Source organism: Alligator mississippiensis, chromosome 1 (assembly GCF_030867095.1).
Source record: "Alligator mississippiensis isolate rAllMis1 chromosome 1, rAllMis1, whole genome shotgun sequence".
NCBI lineage: Eukaryota > Metazoa > Chordata > Crocodylia > Alligatoridae > Alligator > Alligator mississippiensis.
In genome coordinates this window covers 448,256,462-448,283,416 of record NC_081824.1, presented here as the reverse complement: position 1 = coordinate 448,283,416, position 26,955 = coordinate 448,256,462, and the positions used below count along the sequence as shown (strand labels likewise).

At 46.6% G+C, this 26,955-nt stretch overlaps 1 long non-coding RNA gene across 1 annotated transcript in view; it reads left to right on the top strand.

Annotated features, from left to right (window-relative positions):
* Positions 1–7,414: 7,414 nt before the first annotated feature.
* LOC106740471 (uncharacterized) overlaps positions 7,415–26,955 on the top strand; it is a 34,935-nt gene continuing 15,394 nt past the window's right edge. The window contains exons 1-2 of the long non-coding RNA XR_001374017.3: positions 7,415–7,523; positions 8,665–8,803. This is a non-coding gene — a long non-coding RNA (uncharacterized LOC106740471). The remainder of the gene's footprint in view (positions 7,524–8,664; positions 8,804–26,955) is intronic.

Sequence of the window (26,955 nt, the reverse complement as noted above, 5' to 3'; positions counted from 1 at the left end):
CTGCCCAGAGCTCGCATGCTGGGCAGCACAGGGGCAGTGGTGGCAGCCCCACCACAGCCTACCGCGGCATGAGCTCTGGGCGGGCAGGAGCAGCAAACACTGCCCAGCGTGGCAAGTGGGGGGGCCGCAGCTGCTGCTGCCAGGGCGCAGCCCCAACAGGTGAGCCTGGAGCCGGCGTGAGGCTGGGTTACAAGCTGGTGCTGTGTGTGGGGGAAAAGCAGCTCCTGCCCTGCCCTGTGGCTGGCGCCCTGCACTGCAGCTGCTTGCAGCCCTCCTGGGGCTGCCTGTGCCTGCTCAGGACAGCCCTGCGTGGGCTGTGAGTGGCTGCAGCAGACAGCACCAGCCACGGAATGGGGGAAGGGCCGCTTTTCCCCATGCTCCGCACCAGCTCCTTTCCTGCCCTTCCCCCCGCCCTTACCTGAGGTCCCAGCACTGGGGCAGCCATGTGGTCCCAGGCCAGAAGCCCCTGCTGGGGCTTCCAGCTGGGGGGTGGGGCCAGGTGGGCCCTGTTGCAGGAGCCCACCGAGGCTTCCCTTGGGTCCTAGATTCATAGATTCATAGATTCATAGATGTTAGGGTCGGAAGGGACCTCAATAGATCATCAAGTCCGACCCCCTGCATAAGCAGGAAAGAGTGCTGGGTCTAGATGACCCCAGCTAGATACTTGTCTAACCTCCTCTTGAAGACCCCCAGGGTAGGGGAGAGCACCGCCTCCCTTGGGAGCCCGTTCCAGACCTTGGCCACTCGAACTGTGAAGAAGTTCTTCCTAATGTCCAATCTGAATCTGCTCTCTGCTAGCTTGTGGCCATTGTTTCTTGTAACCCCCGGGGGTGCCTTGGTGAATAAATCCTCACCAATTCCCTTCTGTGCCCCCGTGATGAACTTAAAGGCAGCCACAAGGTCGCCTCTCAACCTTCTCTTGCGGAGGCTGAAAAGGTCCAGTTTCTCTAGTCTCTCCTCGTAGGGCTTGGTCTGCAGGCCCTTGACCATACGAGTTGCCCTTCTCTGTACCCTCTCCAGGTTATCCGCATCCTTCTTGAAGTGTGGCGCCCAGAATTGCACGCAGTACTCCAACTGCGGTCTGACCAACGCCCTATAGAGGGGAAGTATCACATCCCTGGACCTATTTGTCATGCATCTGCTGATGCACGATAAAGTGCCATTGGCTTTTCTGATGGCTTCGTCACACTGCCGGCTCATGTTCATCTTGGAGTCCACTAGGACTCCAAGATCCCTTTCCACCTCTATGCCACCCAGCAGGTCATTCCCTAGGCTGTAGGTGTGCTGGACATTTTTCCTCCCTAGGTGCAGCACTTTGCATTTCTCCTTGTTGAACTGCATCCTGTTGTTTTCTGCCCACTTGTGCAACCTATCCAGGTCTGCCTGCACCTGTTCCCTGCCCTCCGGCGTGTCCACTTCTCCCCATAGCTTTGTGTCGTCTGCAAACTTGGACAGAGTACATTTGACTCCCTCGTCCAAGTCGCTGATGAAGACATTAAAGAGTATCGGTCCAAGGACCGAGCCCTGCGGGACCCCACTGCCCACACCCTTCCAGGTCGAGACCGACCCATCTACCACGACTCTTTGGGTGCGACCCTCTAGCCAATTTGCCACCCACCAGACCGTGCAGTCATCCACATCACAGCCTCTTAACTTGTTCACCAGTATGGGGTGGGATACCATATCGAAGTCCTTCCTGAAGTTTAAGTATACGACATCCACCCCTCCTCCTGTGTCCAGGCGTTTCGTAACCTGGTCGTAGAAAGAGACTAGGTTGGTCAGGCACGATCTGCCCGCCACAAACCCGTGCTGGTTTCCCCTCAGCATAATTTGCCTTGCCGGGCTCTCACAAATGTGAGCCTTGATAATTTTTTCAAAGACTTTACCAAGGATGGAGGTGAGACTGACCGGCCTATAATTGCCCGGGTCCTCCTTCCTCCCCTTTTTGAAAATGGGGACCACGTTAGCCCTTTTCCAGTCTTCTGGGATTTGGCCCGTGCGCCACGAGCGTTCGAATATTCCCGCCAGTGGCTCTGCAATGACGTCGGCCAGTGCCTTCAGCACCCTCGGATGGAGCCCATCCGGGCCTGCTGACTTAAAGGCATCCAGTTCTTCCAAGTGACTCTGCACCATCTCAGGGTCTACGCATGGAAGTCTGGCGCCTTGCTGCTGCCTCTCTACAACCCCAGTGAGAGACTTGTCATGTCCCTCGCTTAGGAAGGGACACGACAACTACTGCCTCTGGTTCCTGTTATTTTTGACAGGAACCAAGGATAGATACATTTTATTTTTCAAAAATTTTTTAGGGGCCCCGCAGGCTGGATAGGATGGCCTCATGGGCCGAATCTGCCCACGGGCCGTAGTTTGCCCACCCTTGTTGTAAGATCTAAATGCTGCCAGGTATTTTGGAGGTTTAAAGCCCAGCCCAGCAGAAAACATATCAGTGGGCATATCTACACATTCATTAATGTGCCATAAGTACAGCTCATTAAGTTCAGTACCAGGTACTAAATACACCGTAATCAGTACTACTGCGCATTAGTGCAGATGAATGCTTTTTTGTGATGCTAATGCGCAATAGACTAAATCTACTGCACACTAGTGCATTAGCATGGTTTTTGCCAGCCACACTAATGCGCAGTAGAATTAGTCTTCTGTGCATTAAGCAGCTTGTGTAGAAGCATCCAGTGGTTGTGTAAAGATGAGAAAGGTTTGTGCCAGGGTGAGGTAGGATAGATTCCCCTGGGAACGCAGGCCTAAGTGGAGAAAAAGGAAAATATTTCCCCCTCCCCAAATAAATCTGAGGAAGGTTATTGTTGCAAAGACTCTGTACTTGGCCCTGGATTTAGTGGCTGCAATGTAGATTGGGAAAATGTCTATATATTTCCCTTCTCTGACTTGCTTTCCCCTTCCTTACTGTTTTCCCATCACCTTCACTTATCAACTGTTGGGTCAATCTACAGCTGTTGGTGAAAAAGTGAGTTTCTCATTGCTCTCTGAATGCTGTTAATCGGGGATTCATTCTGCCCATCTGGAGCAGTGAGTTCTGCAGTCTAGGGTCCTTTCCTTCAGCTCGAGGGGGTGTATATGCTTTCAAAAGCTAGGGTCGGTGCCTGTGCTAGACGAAAGAATGATCTAGAGATTGGTGGTGGCAGGCACTAGTCACGCTAATTAGAAGTCTAAAGCTGTTTGGGTGATTCCTAGTGTAGCCAAGCACCCTGGCTGGATACATCTAGTTTATAAATAGGAATAGGAATGAACCACAGGGGAGCTCAGTGGTGGATCAGTGCAAGGATAGGTAAGGTCTACTGTAAGGACTGTGTTCCAGGGACTTTGACAATTCACTTGATATAAGCTGCAGGCTCCTTTGCCCCCCTGGAGAAGAGGGTTGTAACTGCTGCAGACTGTAAACCTCAGACTGTTATCGCAGACTCAGATGGAGCTCAAATGAAGCTGCAGGCCTAGCACTTATTACCCAGATTTTAAGAAGATTGCATGATTTATAGAGGGTTTGGCTGACATTCCACAGATAGTGAAAGGAGTGAAATTCTGCTGAAGAGCCTTAGGAGAGCACATGCAGGTGCACACACGTGCAAATATATGTGCACATACACACACTCCATTATGTTGTGCATTTGGACTTGTGATAGTAACAGGCACTAGAATTTGACCAAAGCACCTTCCTGGGGACATCTTATGTGAGGTGTTATTGACAACATTCACACTTTTAAAAAAATTATGATTAAATATTTACATTTTCATGAACACATGAAGAGTGTATGTGTGCGCGCGTGCACACACACACACACACACACACACACACACACACAGGTGCTTTTCCTGTAGTGATTATACCACTCCTTCTATCAGAGATTTATCTCTGTATAATGTAGAGCAAAGACTAAACCCTGGTCTATGTCACAGGAGGAAGATAAAGTGAAGTAGAAGGGAAAAAATATTATATCTGATACTACTATGTTGCCTTCCTCAGTTCTGTTCCACCCTGTATTATGCAAAGGCATCTATCAATTGTAAGTAGTTTTATGTGTTTTTTTACACAGCTATAACTCAAAATTATCAGAGTAGGTTTTTTTTCTAGATTTTATAAATAAAATAATAAATATAGTAATTAGCCTTCTTGACATTAGGTTTTATATGTAAGGCCAAAATGAGGGAAGGGTAACTGAGAGGTTATATACATTTTTAAGGAGTTTTAGAGCACAGATGTGTGATATCTCCAGACATGAGCCAACTCTCTTACAGTGCTGAATTGCATCTTCCATTACTACAATCAATACCCCAAACAGCCCTATTTTTCTCGAACAAAAAGCATAGCATACATCTGGCATTCAGAGGAAAGCAGGTGAATAAATCAATAAGCAAACAAAAATGTACTTAATCATATTTATTGTGGACAGATGCAAATGAAAAAATCTCTTGTAGTCTTCATCCACTCTTTGTTATAAAGGGTCAGAAATGAAATTCCTTGTATTACTTAACTGATAATGCCTGGTGTTGCCTAATTTTGTTAACACAAAATCTATGTAAATTGTATCCAGATGTTGAATTGGGGTGCTTCAAATACCAGTTAATTGTATATCCACCAGCGTGAGATGAATCTATCAAACTCAGTTTTTTATATAATCACTGTTGTCATATCTCAGTTGAAATACAGACCTAACCAATTCTATGTGTATTTTATAGTTAGCCACCATAAAGCAGAAGTCATTTCAGAGACTAGGTGTCTTGCTCAAGGCTACAGAGGGAGAAGGAGAATTCTGGATTTCAGTCTCAGCTCCCAAGATCATTTCTGTTGTCTGCCCATTTAAAATGATAGGAAGCACTGACTGGATCTCAGGACTCCCACTTCCCAGTGAACATTCAAACTGCTAGGCTAAGTTATGATCCTGCACCTAGTATCTCTTCCTAGATGTTTCAGATTTTGCATTCCTTTCCATACAGTGGCATAATACTAAGAGGAAGGGTGGAGAGGATGCACCTCCAGACCCATCTAGCCTATAGCCTGGTTAGGACCTTCTTCTGGGAGGTGAGATACAGGTTTGAACCCACTCAGATTGAAGAGGGCCTACAACCCAAGACTTCTGTTTCCTGTGCAAGTGCTCTAAACACAAACTGTAATGACTAGAGCTGTGTTTTAGGAGTAAAGCCTCTACTCATGTATTTTTTTCAGGGGCCAGGTCCTGTCAGGGGTCATTAGACATGTTCTAATCATGCCTTCTCAGCTGGGCCCCTGAGGGTGCCCTGCCCAGTCTGGGCAACAGAAGGGCTCAATATCCAACCCATGATATCCCCTCACCAAATGGTGTTTCAAAAAGCCCTTTGGGGATGGTACGGAAGGTCTTTTGAAAACACAGCTTTACTTCTGCTCCACTCCAGCTCAGTGCAGTTCAGTGTTACTTGAGCTGCTGAGAAATAGCACTTCTTTGCATCCTGAAAGTCTGATGCTCATCTCAAATGGGCAGTGTGCCTTGAGATTATACATTTATCCACAACTGGAAGAAACTGATGTTTTCAACAGAAATGAAAGACGTGCAGTGTGGGTTAATAGCTGTGACACTCCACTATCGCTCCGTTAGGAGTTTGATGGTAAGGTGCCTGACATGAATGTTCATACAGGAAACAACTCCCAGAGTAACACTGATGTCAGGAAGAGAAAAACACCAGCCAGCCGCAGAGAGCTTTACAGCTGTTATTACTGTGGAACAAGGGAGGGATTCCTTCTCATCAATCTTGTCAGGATACATCTCTAGACCAAGTTTTCTCAAATGATTGAGCCTGCCCGGTAGCTGGGATGGGCCTGCAAATTTGATCAGGCATGTTTTATTTATAATCCGAAAATTAATGTGCAAGTGGCTTCTTGGGATTTCCTGCTTTTTGCTACTTTATTATGGATAGTAGGGCAAGGGCTAAGATTTGTCTCTGTTGATTCCTCCTAGCTGTGGGGTGCTGCAAAAAGAACAAGGAGAGTTTCTTTGCAGTCCCGGTCTTCAGAGACAGAAGCTGGGGTAGAAGCAGGCAGGTACTTGGGGTCTTACTAACATGGAGGTAAGCACAGTCTGGGCTCTCAGGGGATTAAAGACTATCTTCAAGCACTGCCCTCCTGTTAGACTCCCTTCAGCCTCTGTTCTCCTCACTTGCTTTCCAGTTTCACTGCAGGCCTGTTATTCCACGGCTGGATCAGGCTCCTTCAGCTCACCAGCATGTCAAGATAAGAGCTATTATTATTGTAAGAGCTGTAGCCTCCCCGTGTTTAATTAACAGCTGATATATAATATTGCATACATAAAAAACTTAGTCTTCATTGGAAAACTATGTTTCATATTACAAAGGCGAACACTTGAAAGCAAGGAGCTGTCAGATGTGTAGCCCTAATTATACTGTCATGCATGGCTAGCTGGGGTGCTGAGTAAGACCGGTTCTGTGGTGGGGAGGAAAAGTCTGTGAAACCATCAGTCAAGATGGTTTCATAATGATCTAGGGCAGGGATAGGCAACGTTTTTTGACCAGAGTGCCGAAAAAAACCACAATGTCTACCTTGGAAGGTGCCGAAGTGCCGACACACTTCCAACAGCTGTTTGCAGCTTCCTGGCTACAGCCGGCCCACGGAGCCCAGGCTGCTTGCAGCAAGGCTTGCAGCCTCCCAGCTGCCTGCTGAGAGCAGCCTGGGCTCCGTGGCTGGCAGCAGCTGCTTGGAGCCCGGGCTGGCAGTGGTGTGCCGAGCAAACCCCCCAGCACGCATGCCGGGGGTTGCTGAAGGGCTTTGAATCGAGGCAGGTAGGTGAGCATGGGCGGGTCGAGGGGTTTGAATGGAGGCAGGTAGGTGGGCACAGGCAGGTCTAGGGCTTTGAATCGAGGCGGGTAGGTGGGCACAGGCGGGTCCAGCATTTGGAAATGGGGGGAGGGGTGAAGCTGGTGACCTGCATCCTCCCATACAAAACACGGCACAGGTATCTCTCCAGTTAAAAAGAAGCCAGGATCTTTATTAACATGCTCGGGACCCCGGGCAGAAGCAACAACCGCGGGAGCGAGAAACAATGCCCAGGGCTGCGAAACAGGAGCTTCCTGGCCAGGAGCAGGGGGAGCCCGCAGAGCTCTGGACAGAAGAGGCGGCCGCTCAGGCCTGCGGGATCGGGGTGGGGGGCGGAGAAGGGCTCGGGGAGATGCTAAGGAGGCGGGAAGTGAAGTGCCCGCCTGCCAGGCGCCGGGCTGGGTGCCGCGGGAGTCCGAGCGGATCCCGGCCCCCTCGGCCGGGCAGCGCTTCCAGCCGCCAGGCCTCTGTGCCGGCACGCGGCGGCGGGGCTGGGCGGGGGCAGCGGATGCCGCCTGCGCTCGGCAGAGGGCGCCGGCAGCGCCGAGCCGGGAGGAGCCTGGTGCGCTCGCGGGGCTCGGGGCCGGGCCGGGCCGGGCCGGGCGGGGAAGGGAAGGGAAGGAAGCGAAGCGGGCGGCGGGGCTGCCACGTCCGCGGGGCTGAGCAGCGGCGGCGGCCGGCGCCCACGTGCATGGTGAGTCGGGGGCGCTCCGGGCCGCGGAACAACTTCCCGCAGACTTGGCCCTGGCCCCCCCGCGCCGCCAAACTTTCGGCCGGGGAGAGGAAGGGAGGGGAGACTCTGTGCGAGCGGCCGGGCCGGGGCCGGGCGGCGGGGGCTGCCCCCTGCTCTGCGCCCCCCTGCACCGCGCGGTTGTGCAGGTCGCGCCGCGCTCGCTGCTCCGCACGTGGGGGCCGGTGGCAGTGGATCGCGCTTGTGGCCCGTCAGGGACAGGCACGAGGGTGGCTGCGCCCGCCTGGCCAGTCCAGGTGCCTTCCCCGCTTCCCGCAGCTATAGTTGCTTTTTTTTGCATGTGTTGCCGGTCTCGATGCACTGCGGAGTCACCTCTCCATCGAGTCTGGATTGCTTTGCCCGGCTGAACGCCCCGGCGATTCACTGATTAACATACGTGTGTCTCTTTACGGAGCCGCGTCCGTTCAGGCGACGTTACAGGGTTCTCCCTCTCCTTTGTCTTGGGTTCAGGGTGCAGGTCACTACTTATTTTGCAGTTGGTTTGTGCTAAAAAAGTTGAGTTCTTAGGAAGAACAAACGTCAAAACGTGCTTGTCCCTTGTACCTGGTGTACCTGGTAGCTGTGTTGGTCTGAGACAAAACAACGTACAAAAAAACAAGAACTCTTGGTTCCAAAATGATACCTTAATCCCGAAAGCTTACAGAAAAGGACAGTTTTCTTGCTGTTTTCCAGTTGGTTTAATAAAAGGTATCATTTTGGAACCAAGAGTTCTAGTTTTTTGTACGTCTTCTTGTCCCTTGTGGGTTGTTTGTCAGTTCTCACTAACTGCATTGTAGCGAGCGCTGTTTTGGAGGCCCGGTTACGACATATGCCACTTGTGGTATAGCTGAGAACCTAACATATATTAAATAGGTTTCTTAACCGTGTTTGAGCTTTGGACTTTCATGTCACATCTGCGGTGTAAAATGCCAACGTCACAGTGTCGTTCACACAGCTTTAGTTGCAATTTTTACTTTGGCTTGTGGGAGATTTAAAAACGCCTCCTGGGAAGGGAAATCTTGGGAACAGAGAACAACTTTTCTTTATCCATCAGGATTCTCCAGTAATTTCCCCGAGAAATTCTGATAGCAGCGTTTTTTCCCAGTCTCTTTTTTCAACAGCTTTCTCACACTACTCAGCGAAAACTCTCTTGCTGAAGCTTTGGAACAATGAGCACAAGGTACTACTGGATATTTGGAAGCTAAGATGAGAAGCTGACATCTGCATTTTTCAGCACTGTCCAGGTAGGCGTCTGTATGCCATATAAGCAAATCTGCATGAACACAGACTGGTGGGACTGAGTTGTTTGAGACCTGGGACCTGTAGCAGTGGCTACATGGCTACATTCAGCACCTTCATACTCCTGTGCTTGGCTACTGCTGATATTGCAGTATAATTCCAGAGCAGCAGAATGGGTGGAGATTTCCGTGTGACCTTGGCTACTTTGGACAGTGGCTGGCCAGTTAGGCACCGGTATGTGGTTAGATAATGCCCAGTAGTTGTTGCTGTTTTAGAGATGAGCAGAGCAACAGATGGGAATGGCTATGTGATTGTTTCCCCAACACTTGTGGCCTGGGTAAGTTTGCTGGCAAAATATGCCAAAGAATGTTTTTCTGCCTCAGATTGTTTTTCACACATTAAATAGAAAGACAGTGAAATGTGATTGCATGCAGATAAGAGCAGCATGCTAATTAGGTGACACGATCTGGCTTATGGGACGATCAACACAATGCACTATAAATCTTTTGGCCATGGTGTCTGATACAGGGTGTATTGCAGTGAAATTATTATTTTATGATTGATTTTACAGTGCAGTTTCTGTGTTTGTTTCTATCCCCTATCTTCTCATTCACCGTCATGTCTCTGCTGCCTCCAGGCTGGACAAGTGGCTAGCTGCAGTACAGGCCACACCATGCACAGCACTGGGAGCAGCAGCTGAAAGTAGAGTCACTGCCCAGGGGAATAACCTCCATTGAGCATTACAGAGAACAGGGCTGATGGAGAGAGGTAGCTGCCGTTTGCAGTGTGGGTGAGAGCGACTGGGGACCACCAGAGCAAGGAGACATTTCTGCCTTCAAAGGAGGTTATATCAGTTATTTTACAAATGGGGGTGATGGTGTTCAAAGAACTATAGGGATATCTAGGGGTGTAAGGTCCAGCTCTCTTCAGAGATGAAAAGTTCTGCCTGGCCCAGGACTGGTAAATTGGACCTCAGCAGCACATATGATAACAACCAGCTACTGACCTGGTCTAGAGGGGTTCTTGTCCACTAATTCCTGCTCCCTGCCCTGCATCAGTTTGGGCTGCATTTATGTTGCTATAGTTGCAGCCCTGTTCCCTGCAAAGAGCTCCTGACAATGTCTTTGTCACTTCCTTATCCAGCGTCTTTCTGTGGCTCACAGAGTTGAGCGGTCTTCTTGCTTCTCCCCCTGTACTGCAGGGTGCATCCAGAATGTCCAACAGCACTTGGGCTGTGAGGAAGTGTGCACTTTAAGGTACCTGTGGGAGACTTCTTGGGCTGGAAACACTTGTCCCCTTTGTGCCTCCATAAACATTTTTATGACAGTACAAAGTGAAAGCAAACAAACATCCATGCCCTTTGTTGTGCCACAAAGGGTCAAACTTGGACCGCAACAAAAAGTATTAATTTGTGCTGCTATTTTGCAGCAGACATCTGTTTATTTTAAGGGAGGAGTGTATGGGCAAACCAGAGCTGCCTGCACTCTCCAGCTGTCCTGAGCAGGTGCTCCAAAGGCTTCAGGGGCCTGATCCAGCATGGGGAATTCCTGGGGATTGGGCCTCTGAAGCCTGAGGAGCGTGCTAGGGTTTCCCTCCTTGCAGAGATGTACATGGGGTGTGTCCCTGCAAGCAGGGAAACTGGGAGCAGCAGGGGCCTGACCCTGCAAGACAGTGAATTAGGTCTGGTTCTCCCAGTGGAGTGAGATGCATCCTGGCTCAGCTGAGCCACTTCATTTGGCAACTTCTGTTTATAGCCTTGGTTCTGTAGGCAAAGCTTTTGTATCCGTGTCAGTGGTGGTGCTAGGAGGTTATGTGGCTGGCTGTGACCAGAAGTGGGGTGGGGTGGTCCATTTGGCTCAACTTTAACTTGCCTTCTTAACTCACTTTTTTGAGTGCTTTTCTTCTACTTCCCGTGACACTTGTGGGGTAGATGTGTCAGTTCCATTATGGTCTTCGGACAGGTGGCAGATGGCCAGATCCTTGATGAGGTGTCACACTGGGAATATTGAAGGCTAATTCATGTGCTTGAGTGAGGGCATGAGCTGGCCACTGCAGGAACTATTGTATTGCCCGTCCAACCCTGGTATGCCTGTGCTGGGCACAGCGATACTGTTAGAATGGTAGCAGTTCCTAAAATAGAGACATGGGCCTTTATCCATAGATGGCATTTTACATGTGAGAGGTTCCCTTGTGTGTGGTATTCTCTAGCCCAGGGGTTCTCAGCCTTTTTCTTCTTGAGGTCCCCCCCAGCATGCTATAAAAACTCCACAGCCCACCTGTACCACACCAACTGTTTTTCTGAATACCCAGTATGGGGGGGTGGGAGGCATAGGTGATGTGTTACAGGGGCATGTGGGGGGTACATGTCCTCTCAGATTTGTGTGCCAACAGTGCACGGGACTGCAGCCTGGCTGGACTGGCACACCAGCGAGCAGGACATAGCGCAGGAGGGCGGAGTGGGGCATCAAGACTTGTTGCCACCACTGGGACCCTTGCATCAACCGTGTCACCAGCAGTGGAAGGCATAATGGTCTGGGGGCATGGGGGCCACTGCTCTCACTTCCTCCTGTCACCAGCCACTTGTGCACCAGGCTACGGCTCTACCTTGCTGCCATAGCCTGGCTACTGCTGCCGCCACTCCCCTCAGGCCACAGCTCTACCCTGGAGGGAAGGTGGGCTGGGGGGCAGTGCGGACACCCTGACACCTGCCTGTGGCCCCACAAGGGGCTGTGGATCCCCAGTTGAGAACCGCTGCTCTAGCCATGTCGCTGCCTTTGTCTTTTTGTATTACCTTTTCATTATGTTCTTGGCAAAGGTGAGTAATTCTCTTGCTGTGCACCCTATGCAGAAGAGCAAAGTCAGCGGGTGAGACCCACTGATGATCCCTGAGCTCATAATCCAGCAAATATTCTCATATGGAAGGGCCTTGCTGTCCACAGCTCTGGAAGTCTAAGAGCTAGTCTAGTATAGGGAAATCAGTGCTGGTATGACTGCTTCCACTTGGTTGTAAGCTCCTGTGTTTGTATGGGTGAAATTGTATCCATGCAGTTAAGGTGGGGAAATTTTTTCCTGATCTAGACAAACACCAGAACAACTGCTGAACATGAATGAAGGATGATGAAGTACCTTGGGTGCTTGTGGGGATGCTTTTCATTTAGTCACAGAAGTTGAAATCAGTCTTTCTGGGGTTTTTTTTGCTTTGGGCCTTCAGGTAGACCTGAGTCTTGAGGGGCTGAGAATGTGGTATGCTTTAATATTGGTCTGATTCCCTCTACCCACCAAGTCATTTAGTTTTGCACTTTTTTGCTTTTTGTTTCATCTGGTCTGTCTTACTTTCCCCCCCTGCCCCCCCTTGTTCTTTTCCTATGTCAGCTTTATCATTTGTCATGTGTACGTGTGTGAGAGCTTTGTGCTTTAAAAGTAAAAGGGTCTAAATGGTCTCAAACACTTCAGCCATTAAAAGCCTAATGGTACCTTTCACAGAGTAGGTGATGCCCGAAGTTGTTCCCTGCTTCAGTTTTGATAATACCAGTGTTTATATTTAATAGATTTGGCCAATTCATCTGTTAATATTAGCCAAAATCTAATCTGAATAAATAACTATGTTGTGTTGATTAGATTTTCCCTTGAGGTTTCAGGGAGAGGTAAGATCACTTCTTAGTCTAAATAAGGTATCCTACCTAAGTAAAAAAAGGATACATGCTGTTTAAATGAAGAATTAGCTGCAATTTGGTGTTGTCGTGATGTAATCTTGTAGCATGTGTTGGTAAAGATGCTTTGGGATCCTTCAGGTTGAAAAGGCCATTGAATGACCTTGCTGTTTATTTTCTTGGTGCTTTTTTCTGGAGGAGGCACTGTTGCTGGGATATGCAGTTTAGCAACTTAGAATTAAAGTTAGCTAAGCTTTCTGTGTGGGATATTGATAAAAGCTATACTAGAGCCAGATTAGGGTGGGTGGGTAGAAAGCAATGAATAGGTGAGCTTTCACACACCGCATTTTTAAAATGCCCTTCAGTCCAGACCTGTAGCTGCTGTGACTTGATTTTTGGTTTTTCCTGAGTGGAGATTGCCAGTAGCATCATTTTTTCCACATGTATAATATTAGGTACCCTCTCTGTAACCTAAAGGAGGATTTATTTCCTGAACCTGCTGTCTAAACAGGTGGTACAGATCAGATACACAGGGAAACTCAATGGAAGTTTCTGTCCTACAGAACAGTTTATATGGGGGTGGCGGCAGGGCGCTGCCTGAGCGTTTGCTGCTGTGGTTTGTTAATGGTAGACTTCATGAGATAGCTGAGTTCAGAAGGAGGATACAACTGACTAGACAGTGGGTGCTTGGTTAGGACAGGTAATAGCTAGCGTGGCGGATAGAACAAAGAGACAAGTACACACAATGGCTTTGTGATTTAGCCAGATGGGCACTGGGAAGGAAGCTGAGACTCACTCGTTATCAAGGCTCATAACATGTTTGATGTAGGCTGGAATTTGAGCTCGTGACTAGTACATTAAGCCATTGTCCCAGCTAGCCTCTTATCTTTGCTTTCATGATCTTCATTTCATCTTCTGTGTGAATTGCACATCTTTCCATTAGTCTTTTTTTCCTAATGATCCTTTCCTCTGCACTCTAATTGTGTTCTGGGTTTCCTTCCCATGGAACTTCTCCCCAGAACTGTTCTTTGTCACTCCTCTTTTCATTTGATTTTTCTCCTTTTTTTTTTTTCCTTTTAGGTGTTGTTTACACTTGCTCTTTCTTTGCTTTCATCTTCTTATATTTTCCCCCTTTTAACTCTTATCCTCAGAGGGAGCCAGTTTCACTCTTGGAGTCCAGCCCTTCCCTATTGATTGCCAGCTGCTTTTATTGGAACTAATTTGCATTCTCTGCTCTCATTGTGCTAGACAGAGGACTAGTGATTTTGAGTAAAGCTCTTTTCCCAAAGGCTTTGCTCAAAATTGTCTCTGTATTTCACAAAAAAGAGTGTAGACTAAAGAGCAGCATCAGTTGTAAAAGCTGCTTCTGCCTCAACCAGTGTGTTTGTGTCTTTGTCCCAAGAAAAGTAAGAATGTGGCATCCTTTGCTCATGGCACAAATAACTTGATGGAGGGATGAAGGCTGTTGCCTAAGGTTTTTATTTCCATTGTGCCCTCCTTGAAAGTCTAGCAGCTGCTTATCCAAGGCACTTTGACTGGGACTGCTCACTGCCCCACTACTGTTGTTTACAAGCACTTATCTAGCTGATTTTTTTTGGCCATCAGCAGTGCTGAAACCAAATCTATTATGGTGCAAATATACTAGGGTTAAAGAGCTGTGACTGCACTGTGGTACACTTAAAGAAAATCAGCACAGAGCAAATATTACTTTTTTCATGGTGCCTACAGCATTAAAGGCTATCATAGGTCATTACTTCCTTTGAACTTTATCCTGATTCTCATATATATATATATATATATATATATATATATATATACATATATACACACACACTTTTATTTAACCCATGTGAATTTTGGACTTCCCACTATCCTGAGTGAATGGGTGGCCATGCTTTGGACCTGTTGGGATCTTGGGTTTGGAATTCAGAGCCACGTGTCAACATCACCCTTCCATGTTTATAGAGTAGCCTCCTTATATCTTTTTTTACTGTCACTTTGTTCCTGCTTGTCACTTTCCAGGGTAGTTTTAGAGCTCAGAGAGGAGCTTTAATGTACAAAACTTAATTTAACTCACCGACCTGAAGGGCTTGCAAATCAGCCAGGCCAGGAAATTGATGCCAGTAATATCTTGCATAGTTATAGAGCACCTTTGTGTCTGGCTCTGATCCTGCAGGTATGTACAAAGTAGCCCTACTTTGAGCAGCATTACCATATTTACTCAAATCTAAGACATTGTCCTTTCCCTCTTGACATGAGTGGGAGGGGTCCCCTCATCTTGGATTTGAGTGAGGGGGAGCAGGCAGTTTATCCAGCCTGGCCCTGGCCTCAGGTTGGCATTGGAGCCATAGCCTCCGCTTCAGCCTCTGCCACCTGCCATTTGCCCCTGCCACCTCTGTCCCCCTCCCCCAGCCACTTACTCTCAGTTGTGGTTCTGGACCAGTTGTGGCAGCTCTGGCCTTAGTCCTGGCTCCAATGCCAACCCGGTCCAGGAGCTGGGGCCTGGGCCGGGGCTGCTGCCACAGTATCTGCTACTCCCTGGCTGGACAGAAAGCCAGAGCCCAAGCCCCAATGGATAGTAATTGGCAGGGGAAGGAAGTGGGGGAGCTCAGCAAATGGAGCAGGGAAGGGGGTGCAGGCATGGCAGGCGAGGGCAGGTGTTGAGAGGGCACAGGCGCTATGGGGGTCAGGTGGCAGGAGTGGCAAGTGGTGGGGGAGAGCAAGGGGCACAGGCACCTTGGGGAGGATGGGGGGGACATGCCACCCTGCTGCTCATCTCCTTGCTGCTGTTTTCCTGGCTGCAGTACCGGGGAGGACAAATTTAAGGTGGCCTTCTAGTAATTACATTTTATACCTAGCATTTTATAATAAAATTATATGTTTTTCATTTTAAAAGACTAATTATTGGAGGGGGGGAGGGTCATCTTTGATTCAAGTAAATACAGTACTTACCTGTGTCTTTACAGACCTGGGATCTGTTTGGAAACTGCAATCTACTCAGCTGCTACCAGAGTGCAACCACCCTGGAGCATAAGATCAGAGCTGGTTAACTGCGTGTAGTAACCTGGCAGGTTTTCGAACAGAACCTGAAGGATATACTGACCAGTAGGAGAGAGCTTGGGGAATTTAGGTTGGCAGACTGTAATTACCGTCATTGAATTGTAGACAATTGTTAATCAGTTTTCTTATATTCAGTCTCTTTCTCTTGGCTTACTTATTCAGTGGTTAAGCCTGATTTTGTACAGTTAAATCGCAATGTCAATCCAGTAATTGTAACCCTGCCAATTTCACCCCCTGATCATGGGGCTATAGTGTTAACATCTTAAGGCAATCGAGGAATGTAGCCTGTAACTCTTATTGCATGTGGGATTATCCCTGTATATGCATTTCAGGAAGAAGTGTGTGTGTTCGTTTGAGGAGCAAAAATGCCAAATGTGGCAGACCTATAACTGCTGAGGGAACCATGTTAAATTTCCTGTGTCAAATTCAGTCTCAGGCAGAGCAAGCCATTCACTTTTCTTTTTGAACTATCAGTTTAAGTCATGTTCCTGACTGAACTTTGCAAGTTAGACACAGATTTACTAGAAGACTTGGGGCAGGGGATGGAGACACTTCCTCTGTTTGTTCAGTTTCTTTATGCATTTGAAAAAGGAAAGGTAATGGGAAGCTCTTTTTTTGTTGATCTCGAAGCCCTGTCTGCTATATTCAAGCTATTGCCAAGTGTAATCAATGCAGCTTCAGTTGGTCTCATCTCTCAGGATTACATGGGGCAGCAGAGTAAGCAGGGTAGGGTGAGAATAGCATCAGCCCTGGGTACCAACTTGGAGGGAGTGATAATATGACCCTCTCTCCCAGGAGTCTTTCCACAGCATGTAGAACCGTGTGGCCTGGTTCATAGGGAGCTGGGCAGGGGCAATGCCATACCAAGCAGTGTACCTGATTGTGTGGAGAGGGGGTGGAGTGATGCCCCTTCCCTCTGGGAGGCTTTGCCGTGGGAGAGTCAGCCCTTTCTCCAGGATGGAGGGCAAATGGGGTACTGGGAGGAGCCTTGGTGCTGCAGCCTGTCCCAACTTGTGCTGTTAAAGCAGCAACAGCAGTAGCACCTGCCACCCAAGCAAGGTGAGCTCAAGACTCCTTTCCAACTCCCTTCGTGCCCCTTTCCCCCCATGTTCCCCTTTTGTGCTCCAGGCACTGGAAAAGCTTGAAGTGCCTCTGCATAGGGACATGTTCTGATTAACATAGAGCAGGGGTACTCAACCTGTGTCCTGTGGCCCCATGTCATCTAGACTGTAGGACTGTGCACGGGTCCAGAAATGTTGCGGCAGGGAAGTGGTAGCTCCACTCCCCTGCTGCCAAATCTTTGGATCAATGGAGAGCCTGGGGCCCTGTGCTCTGGATCTGGTGCAGCACCAGTGCCTTCTCCTCTTCTCTCCCGGGTCCCAATCCTGACATGCTGGGGGCAGCACCAGGCCCCAGCACTCAATCCCAGTGCACAGGGGAAGGCTACAGACCCCCTGGAGCCCATTCTGGCATGCAGGGAGCAGGAGCGGGTGGCTTCAGGCCCCTGGGACCCAGTCCTGGCATGCAGGCTATGGAAGGGGCAGTGTTGGACCCCAGGGCCCGATCCAGTCTGCAGACAAGCCCTTCATCACTCATCTGGCTCATGGGGCCAAAACGTTGAGTACCACTGATAGAGAGAGTGCATTTAAGTTTTCATTTGCCTACGTGGCAGGGTTTGACGCTGATATGGCTATCCCTGATTGATGGCTGCAGCTTGTTACTGTTTATTTCAGGCAGCAGACAAGGCTTGAGCCAGCTTTACCCCTTGGTTAGAGTCTTTCCCACAGTGATAAGGAAGAGAGAAATACTTAACAAAGTAGAAAACGTTGGCTGTGAAATCTGGAAATTTGGCAGGCATCCTAGGGGGAAGATGTGGTGCCTGAGACTGTTTCCCCTTCCACTTCACTTGGGTTTAAATTGACAAGATTTCAAGTTAAGCCACTGATAAGTCTCCTTTGTGTTGAAAATGTCTGTGGCGTGTTAATTCTTTTAAGTCCTGCATTTTAATAAGCATTTTTTTGTTGTGTGTAAAATGTCAGGTATAATCAGCTTGATATTTACTTGTAAATGCTTATGCTCATGCAAACCTCCACCCCCTCCCCAAATGAAGCAATATTCTGCTGAGGTGAGAGAACTAGATGGCAAAACTTACTTGTCAGTGGCTAAGCTGACCGAACTGCAAAAAAAAAAAAAGTCGGGAAAACAATACACCTGACTTGCAAAATCTGTATCCTATTTGCAGTGGAGTGGGCTGTTACTAATGCACTCGAGCTTCTAAAGCAGGGGTGGGCAAAATGCAGCCTGGGGGCCAGATGCGGCCCACCAGGCCATTCTATCTGGCCCACAGGGCCCCTAAAAAATTTAGAAAATTAATATTTATCTGCCCCTGGTTGCCTGTCACGCGGCCCTCGGTGGCTTGGCAAAACTCAATAAGCGGCCCTCCGCCCGAAATAATTACCCGCCCCTGTTCTAAAGAAATGAATCTTTGATTTTTATATATACTTAAAGAAGGATTTCAGAGTCCCAGGAGGCAGTTAGGTGTGCCCAACTTGCAGTGGGAAATGCTTACATAAATGCCTTATTTGCCTTTTAAAAACCTCCCATCTTTCCCCTGTAAGAGAGATGTGGCAGTGCTTGTCTGTTTGACTAGTGTGCATGACAAAACAGCCTTTTGCTCTATAATTTCTGGCTGTAACATCCTTTTTTCTGCCTTTACGGTGACACTGAAAAGAGCCCAGCAGCTCTTCCTCCTTTGCTGCTGGAGGCGCCTCAGCATAAGTTTCAAATGTCCATGTTCTTGCAGGGGTCTGGCTCTGGGTTCTTCTACCTCCATTTCCCTAAGTGGGAATTTGGGACACCTGATCAGTGAAGTTTCAGGCCCAAATGTGATGGGGGGTATACAGTCTGGAAGGTTTTTTGGTTTTTTTAGTATTAAAATCCATTCTGCAGATGATTTAAATATAGGGTGTGCTGTCAGCCTGCAGCTTCCTTTCACCTCTCCTTTCCTTTTTTCATCCAAGTACCCTGGGCATTTATGAGTCAGTGTCACCTTTAGGGCACCGCTGTCAGGGCCCCTGCATGCTGAGTAAGCCTCTTCTGAAACATATGTGGCTCTTCATGCTCAGGTTGCAAAAGCAAACATTAAAAATAAATAGATTTTAAACATCATCTGTTTGGAATACAGCATCATTCTATACAGGAGCTGAAGCATTTTTAAAAATGCTTATTCTAACTCTCAGGAGGCAAGGTCGAGTCCATTTAAAGGCTGCCTATTCAGACCTAGAGCCGTAGCACTTTGAAAGAGACAGCACTTGAAAAGAGACCAGGATCTTCACAGCTATGGTTCTTGCAACCCCATACAAGTACCAGTGAGCATCAGAGGAAGAATTCAGGGGAAGAACTGGATTGTGAGTGGCCTGATTAGTTAAAATGAACCTTTCCAGTTCCCTTTTCCTTTGTAATACAAAGAGTGGCAATGGCTGGAGCATTAAGCCTTCCCAGGGCATTAGACTTGAGAAGCAGACTTGAAAACTAGATGAGGGTCCACAAGAGGTATCCATTAGACTTGAGACGCTGTCTGAGTGAAGGAAATGCAGTACATTTTCAAAAATGTATTTTAGGAAAGCAGTCAACAAAATATACGCCTTCCAATGGCTAAAAATATATATTTGAACATATAGATTCCAATTTGATGCAAGCCTTTAAAAATGTATTCACAAATCCCATCACAAGGTAAGTATAAATGTTTTAATTCAAACTGTATTTGAATTAAAAAAACAACCTGTGTTGTTCATTTGCTGGACACTATTGTACTGGGTTCATGGACGGCGAAGCTGGATATACACCTCGGCTTTGTTACTGTCTTATGCTCAACATTGAGTTTCTCTGTTAAAAAATATGTGGGGTGAATTTTTACGAGTGAATGTTGTCATTAAATTGGCGTACAAAATGTAACAATGATGGATCATTAAAAAAAACTACACAACCTTAACTGGTCATTTACATATATTGTGTTTTCTCTTGGGCACTTGCATTATAACCTACTTAACTTTTATGTTTCTGGGCTATTTTTCACACTATATAATCCTGGAAAGTTTTGATCCAGTCACTTGAGAGAGAGAGTGTGTGGGAATTGGGGCATCATAATTTGTATGGAATTGTGTCTGTCTGTTCCCCCCAGAATTTTCTTTTGAAGGAGTGGGCATCCATTCCCCAAATATGTGCTGAGGATGTACTAGAGTATGGAGATGGGGAAGTAGGTGAGTCTCTGCTACTTCAGTGCTGTGTCTTTCTTCTCCTGTATGGTTTGGGGGATCTGCAGGTAGGGTTGCTGCAGCTTCCGTTGAAAATCTTAAGGCGTCCTAAAGTGCCCATTAAGTACCACAAAACTTTAAAGAGCTGTTAGCATTCAGAAGCTACCACTCTTCTGGGAGCTGTTAAGGTGTCCAGAATTCCTGAGCGGTGTAGGTTCTCCACTTAAGTCTTTCTGCCGCCTGGGATTCAGAATGCCAGAGGGCCACTTCCATAATATGGGGGGCGGGGGGGTGTTAAAGTCCCTTTGAATTCTGTTGCCAGCAATAGTACAGTGAATATAATGTTTTTGCTACAGAGCCCAGCATTACAAACATATCCAATTTTGTGTGTCAACACAACAGTGTCTGCTATGATTTGGCCAAAAAAAGATTTGACTGTAGTCAAGTGGAGCTCTGCTAGGTCTGGTTTAGGTACAATCTTAGAAATCCTATTTATGGCATGTTAGATGGGCAATGGCGGTACCGGGCCCCCCACAATCAGGTCACTCATAGTTTCTGAAATGGGAGGTTTGAGGGTCCACTTACCTACCAGGATGTACCAGGCCCCCCAAATTTCTCTCTCAGGCCCTGGCCATGGCTTGAAGCTCAAATGTTCTTTCATCCCATTAAAATCCATTTACTTTAAGACCTTATTTACATAGGTATAACAAATCAAATAATAGAGTTAGAATGGTAGCTGTAGAAAGCTAGGAAATCTTTGGTTCAGAAGACGTCATAGTTGTTTGTGGACTACAGGCGATAGCCACTCAGTACCTCGAAATAGTGGCGTGAATAAAAAACTCAAAAAAGGAGTGTTCTGAAAGTCAAGTCTTCATTGTGTAAGCTAAGGAAGACTCTTTGGCAATTAACAGTATAGGACTTATGACAGTTGCATAGTTCTGAGTGAATTAAGATTTATTGGGGCCCTTGGCTCCAGCTGGGGGAGGGACCCCTTCCCCTCCTGGTACTGCCAAGGGTGGGTTGGGCCTCTGTGCCCCGCGGGGGAGGCTGGGTGGACCCAGCTGAGCTGGAGGTGGGGTGGTACATGCCTTCCTCTCCTCCCTGCGCCCTCCCCTCCCCCAATCTCCCCCGCCATGGCCAGAGCAGAGCTGAGTGGGGTGAGGGTGGATGCAGGCTTGGTGCTCTCTGCCCTACTGCCTTTGCCCTGTGGGCCATGTGTCTCCTGCCCACCCAGCAGTGGCACAACTCACCGCCCCCACTGTGGCTGGCATGGGGCCCTGGGGCCAAAGGCAGCAATGCGGAGAGCCCCGAGCCCACAGTGAACAATCCACATCTGCCCTGTGCACAAATTGGGGGGGGCATGCTCCCCATGGGGGTGTGCACAGTGACAGGGAGCCACCTGTGGCTGCATCCCACCCCAGCCCTGAGTCCCACACAGCGCCCTTGCTGGGCAGTGCCTCCAGCCCCAGCCCCACTGCCTCCCTCACTGTGGGGGGCCTCAGTCTGCCCCTCCCATGCCACCTCCCTCCCATACACTTACCTGCAGGGAGCTGCTCTCCACACTGCCCAGCTGTCTTCCAGGCCATGTGCATGTGGCGCCCCCTGTGTCTTGCTCCGGCAGCCCCCTGTAGGTTGGAACACTGCCCACCTGCAAGGGGAAACCTGCCATTTCCCATGGGAACCCAGGCACCAGGGGGCCTCTGATTGGCAGGGGCTCCTGAGCCCAGGCCTCACCGGCCTGTGTATAAGGCCTTGGACAACCGCCAATGGGTATAAGGCCTCAGACAACCTTCAGCTTGTCTCCTGAAACTGACTAGATTTCAAATTGACCATGTCCCTGTATCACATCATGATAAAAATATCGAAGTGTTCTTTTTGCATGTTAATGAAACTCCCTTCTTGAAAAGGTTTAATCGTATAATGAGGAAGAGTAGTTTGGGGGAAATAAGCTTGAGCTTTTGAGTGCTGAAAGACAAGAACATGGAGTAAACATGCTTCTTTTTCAAGGCTTGGAGTCCTGTGAAGTTGTTCCTTTAGTGGGGAAAGAATGATGCCAGGAAGGGCAGTCTCCCATCATATGTTCTGCATTTTAAATGAGACCGATTCTGTTTGTGGATAGAGGAAGTGGTACACCTGGAATAAACTAACTTCAGATTTTCAGAAAAATCCGAGTGTGCAGTATGAAATCGATCTTTCTCAAGGCTCAGTTTTTACTGAGAGGTCAGTAGCAAATAGTGAATATGCTGACTGCTCATTTAACTTGTGGCTTTCCATTTGGTCTTCCTATAGGAGCGTAAACCGCAGTAGCCAAAATCATAATAGAATGCAGCAGAGGAAGGGTATAGTATATATTGAAATAGAAATTATGTGATTCAAGCTCTGCATGCAGTGTGATCTGACATCACTGAAACGCAAGGAAGCCTATTAAGAAATCTGATTAGCTATCAGATAGAGTTAAAATCTGTCAGGTATAGTGCCCAGTGATTTCTAACTGGTAGCTTCTCTAGTAATAGTGCCATCTCCTTTTATAGAGAGGTGCTTGCTCTGGCAGGTCAGTGAAGCGTGTTATTCATTGCAGCCACATACAAAGTTGAGCACTCAAGTGATACTCTGTAATATAAAAATCTTTTCCTTATTGAATCCAGCACTGACTCATTCTGCTGTCATCCTTCCATTCAGCAGGCTCCCTGTGTGATTTTTTTTTTCTTTTTTCTAAATGTATTATGTAAGCAGTAATATACAGGGGGGGTGGGATGTATTTTATGTAAAGACAACACTGCAGGGTGCACTGTAGGATGCAAAGTGCATAGCTGCATGCAATAAGCCATCCAGTCGGGCTTATTTCAGCAATTACAAGCCCTGGAATATCTTGTTATAGGTATACATAAATCTACGGTATTTTGGAAAGTAAACACGAATACCATTTTGAAGGTGATTTTAATTTATATAGCTGTTTGTCTCATGGCTGTGTTGCTTTTTCCTGTTCACTTTGAACAGAAAATCTTGTTAATTTTCCCCACCCTAAATTTAATTCCATTCATCCTTTTTGCCATCATACAGCTCAAGTCCAGCAGACCACTTCATGAACAGGAACCCTTATGACCATGTCTAAACATGAAGTCACTGCTCTTCAGTAAAACAGCTGGAACATGTTGCAGGATGAGGGCCCCACATTCTTCTTTCAATATATCGCTGCAGTCCCTGTGTATGGCTCTGCTGAGTTTTTCCTGTATTTTTAGATGTCTCCTGTCTGTAGTTGTTTTACTTCCATTTGTTTTTATTCACCTTGTGCTTTTTTCACTTGACAGAGATGAATTTTGATTGCATTTGACCCAGTTGTTTCTTAAATGCTTTCTACTTCCTACTGTTGATTTTCAGTAAGTTAAAGGTTTCTTTCACTTATTTTGTATTCCTTGTAAGTTTGCTTTTTCTGGAATGTTAGATATGTTTGGTGCTGCTGGAGAGAGACTAAGACCAGGGTTTCTGGATGTTAGGAGCTTTTTAACCTTCTCTTAACTCATGTGTTTTAGAGTATATAGCAGGGAGAGGAGGTAGGCAGACATCCAACCACAAGTTGTATCTTTATGGATGCTCTCTCTAGTGGGTTATGGAATAGAGAAGATCCCACACAATTTACTGATTCGTTTTGATGCACTGGCTGGGGGAGTGGTTAGTTGATTGCATGATTTCACAATGATTACACTCTTAATTCATACAACACAATTTTATTTTAAAATTCTTTGCTACACATATAACACTGCTTAGCTTTAAGAAATACCACAAACATTAATAACACAATAATTACATGTATCAGAAACAATGCTCCGAATGCACTTCCTTCCCAAACAATGTTATAAGAATTAGTATTACAAAAACAACTACAATTACAACTAAAAGTTAAATTTGAATCAATATTATTATTTTCATAATATACTTACAATCCTAGAATTCCGAGAAGCCAAACACCTAAATATGGTTTCATTCCTCAGTAGTACAATTTAATGGGTTGGCCTCAGTAGTATGGTTCAATGGGCTCGCCTCAGTAATACGATTCAATGGGCTGGCCTCAGCAGTGATAGGACTAAGTCCCCTTCAGTCCCTTTCGGGCGCTCTGCAGCTTCAGCGTGAACTAAGAGGTTCGTGTTCACGGAGAGGGTGGTTCAGGTGATCAGTCTGATCTGGCCTACACTTGCGATTCTTCCTTCGTTGTTCTGCAAGTGAAGTTTACCTCCAATATTGGGACAGTAGGTTACAGTTTTTATTGAGTGAGTTGCCGTCCTGGGCCCCTCCTACCCAAACCTGTCACTACCCCCAAATTTGGGCTCGGATCTTACTTTACAGATTCTTTTGCTTGGTAATTAGTTTCTTTTGTTGATCATTTAATTACTTTGAGGAACTTCCATACCACTGCAAGTGACCTTTTCTTTCCAATTTTTTCAAAGGCCCTAGGGTTTGATCTCTTGGAATTTGGGATATTTGCTTATGGGTCATTTTTAGGTTCTCTTTGTTAAAGGCCTCTAAAGATAAAATTCAAAAGTTAAGACTTTGAGCAAAGTCAGGACCTTCCACACGTAGACCAAAACAATGGCCTAGATAAGGAGATAAATCTTGTCTTCTTCCTAAAACTGGCTAATGGGCAACTATTACAAACATTCAAACTATTTCATTCAATATGACAGATGCTTGGTGAATCCATCTAATGGTAGATCAATTTATTTGTCTAGCATGGCAGTGCAGGGAGCCTCACAGGAATTTCCTGAACTGTGTATGCCCTGTGTAGCCTTCCCAAATGCACTTCTTGCAACCTCATCGGTGCTGTTGCACCATCATGCCCAGGAACTGAGGCAGCTGGGAGTAGCTAAGGTTTGCTCTTAAATTTAGATTCAGCAGTGATGAACGTGGACTGAACACCTTGATTAAAACATTATTATATCTCTCTAAAATCAATTTTCCCCTTTTCATGTTATGGCACTTCTGTTTATCTCCGAGTTAAATATTTTTTGGCTCCTATCACATTCTTTCATTCTGTTCCCCTTCAGATGTTAGTAATAATTTTCTAAGAAAAATAATGTACTTGCTGTATTCAGCCACGAAATTTGGAGACTCGCATGACAAGATTCCCTTCCTACATCTTATGAACTGTGAAATGCATTTGAAAATACCCTTTTGCAATGGAAATTGTAGGGGTTTTTTTTTTAACTTGGCTGTTGTACCAAACAACAGGTTGCTTTACCTCCTCAATACATATTGGTCTATCAGGTCAACACAGGAGCCCCACATAAATCAGCCTCCATCCTGTGTTAATTCCAGAAGAACGCCTGAGATTAATATTTATACAAAATGCTTTCATGTTTCTACAGTGAAATTGTCTTACTATCAAAAGAAATGGTGGCTTTCTCCTGCTGAATCAGTGTGAAAAAGATTGCAGAAGCTTTTAGCAACACTGCAGCTGAGACGGGCATCAGCAGGAAAACCAGGCTCGTCTTTAATTCGGTGTTTCATTTTGTGAAATTGCTTACTCTGAGAGAAATAAAACATTTACATGTATATTAACCAGTGTTTGTCAGCCATTGGAATAAAGCCAGTTCTCTCGGGGCCAAACAGACACTGAGTGAATGAGTAATAATCTCCTGTTGTCACTCCTAATTTATGGATGGGAGGCAGAGCAGCATTTGCCATTTTGAGTTTTTCTTGTTGCTCCAAAACTAGAAACGATGTACATTATCAGTAGGCTTGGAAACATAAAACATGGCTTGCATGCCTCTTTTCTACCCCCTAGGTGATTTATTTGGCATAGCAATTGTGATGCATCAGCAGGGATCCTGGTTTTCTCTGATTTCAAAAAATCCCCAATTCTTGCTTTTAAAAGTGACCCCAAATCCACATTTTTCCGTGATTAAAATGAAACACCGCTGTATACATGTATGTATATATTAGTGGTGATTCATTTAAATCATGATAAAATATGGATTTGGGGTTTGTTTTTGTTTTTTTTTTTTTTTTACCAAAAATTGGGGATTTTTTAAATAGGAGAAAACCAGGTTCCCTGCACATCAATAACCTTCCCAAAGGGAGCAATGGAGAAGGGGAATGTACCTGAGCTGCAGGAGATCTGGGATGAGAACTGTGCAGTTTTCACTAGAGGCTAGGAGATGTGGAGGAAGAAGGGTCTGCAAGGGAGGAAAAATGGGGTTGTGCTTTTTTTGATTTTAATGTCCAAAGAAGTCCTGGTGATTTGTGTCCCTTTGCTTCCCAAATAAACATTTGCTAATTTTCAAGGTGATGGACCAGCAAATGACAGCAAGTTTAAAAAGTGGAGAGTGGCCTTACAGTGGAGCTGCTGCTTCATAGGAACTGTCTGCCTGTTCCTTGCTGTAAGGGAAGCTATACCTGTTGCACTGAGGGGTGTATTTCTGCAGTTTGGCTCAGCTCACTTATCATGGGATAAGTGATGGACTGCGGATGGACAGTAACCCCATGCCCTACCTTTTAACTCACTATAAACCATTTATCTGTATCGGAAGCATTTGGAATATCCTTATTTTTGGCAGGCTATTGAGAGAGAAGTGGGAGTTCTTTCATTTCTCAGTCTGTGAGGCAGTGATCATAAATCTCTCCAAGATTTCCTTCCCCCCCAATCTGTTTTGGTGTTTAAATTGCATAATTCCTGAGGAAAATCAAACAAAACCCCATCCTGCAAACTTTCTTTTATGTGCTTAACTTGTGTCTATCACACCAAATCAAACAGAAGAGTAAATGTTGGCCAAATTGGGGCCTTTTCAACACTGACTAGAATGCTTTCTCCATCCTTATTTGTGAAGTCATAATTCTGGTAGTTTTCCTGTCCTTATTATCTTTATTCTCTTCCAATCTTTCTGTAAAACTTAGTTTTGCAGTACTGGTTAGATAGCTGATGTGCTGGGTTCACTGGCCACCATGCTGGCCGGTGTTGTTTCCCTGTGCTCCCTTGGCTTGTTTGTATTTATCAGTTGTCACCTGTGTTATACAGATGGGAAGCTCTGTGCACTGGGAACCATCTTTCTGTTTTATTTATGACAGTATGATGAGGTCCTAGTCTCTGACTGGGTACCATGGTAAGAAAAAGTCATAGGTATGCAATGAGGTCCCCATTGCCATTTGTTTTTGGATCAGGCTCAAAATTTTTGTAACTGAAGATGCAAAAGAGGGTGGGTT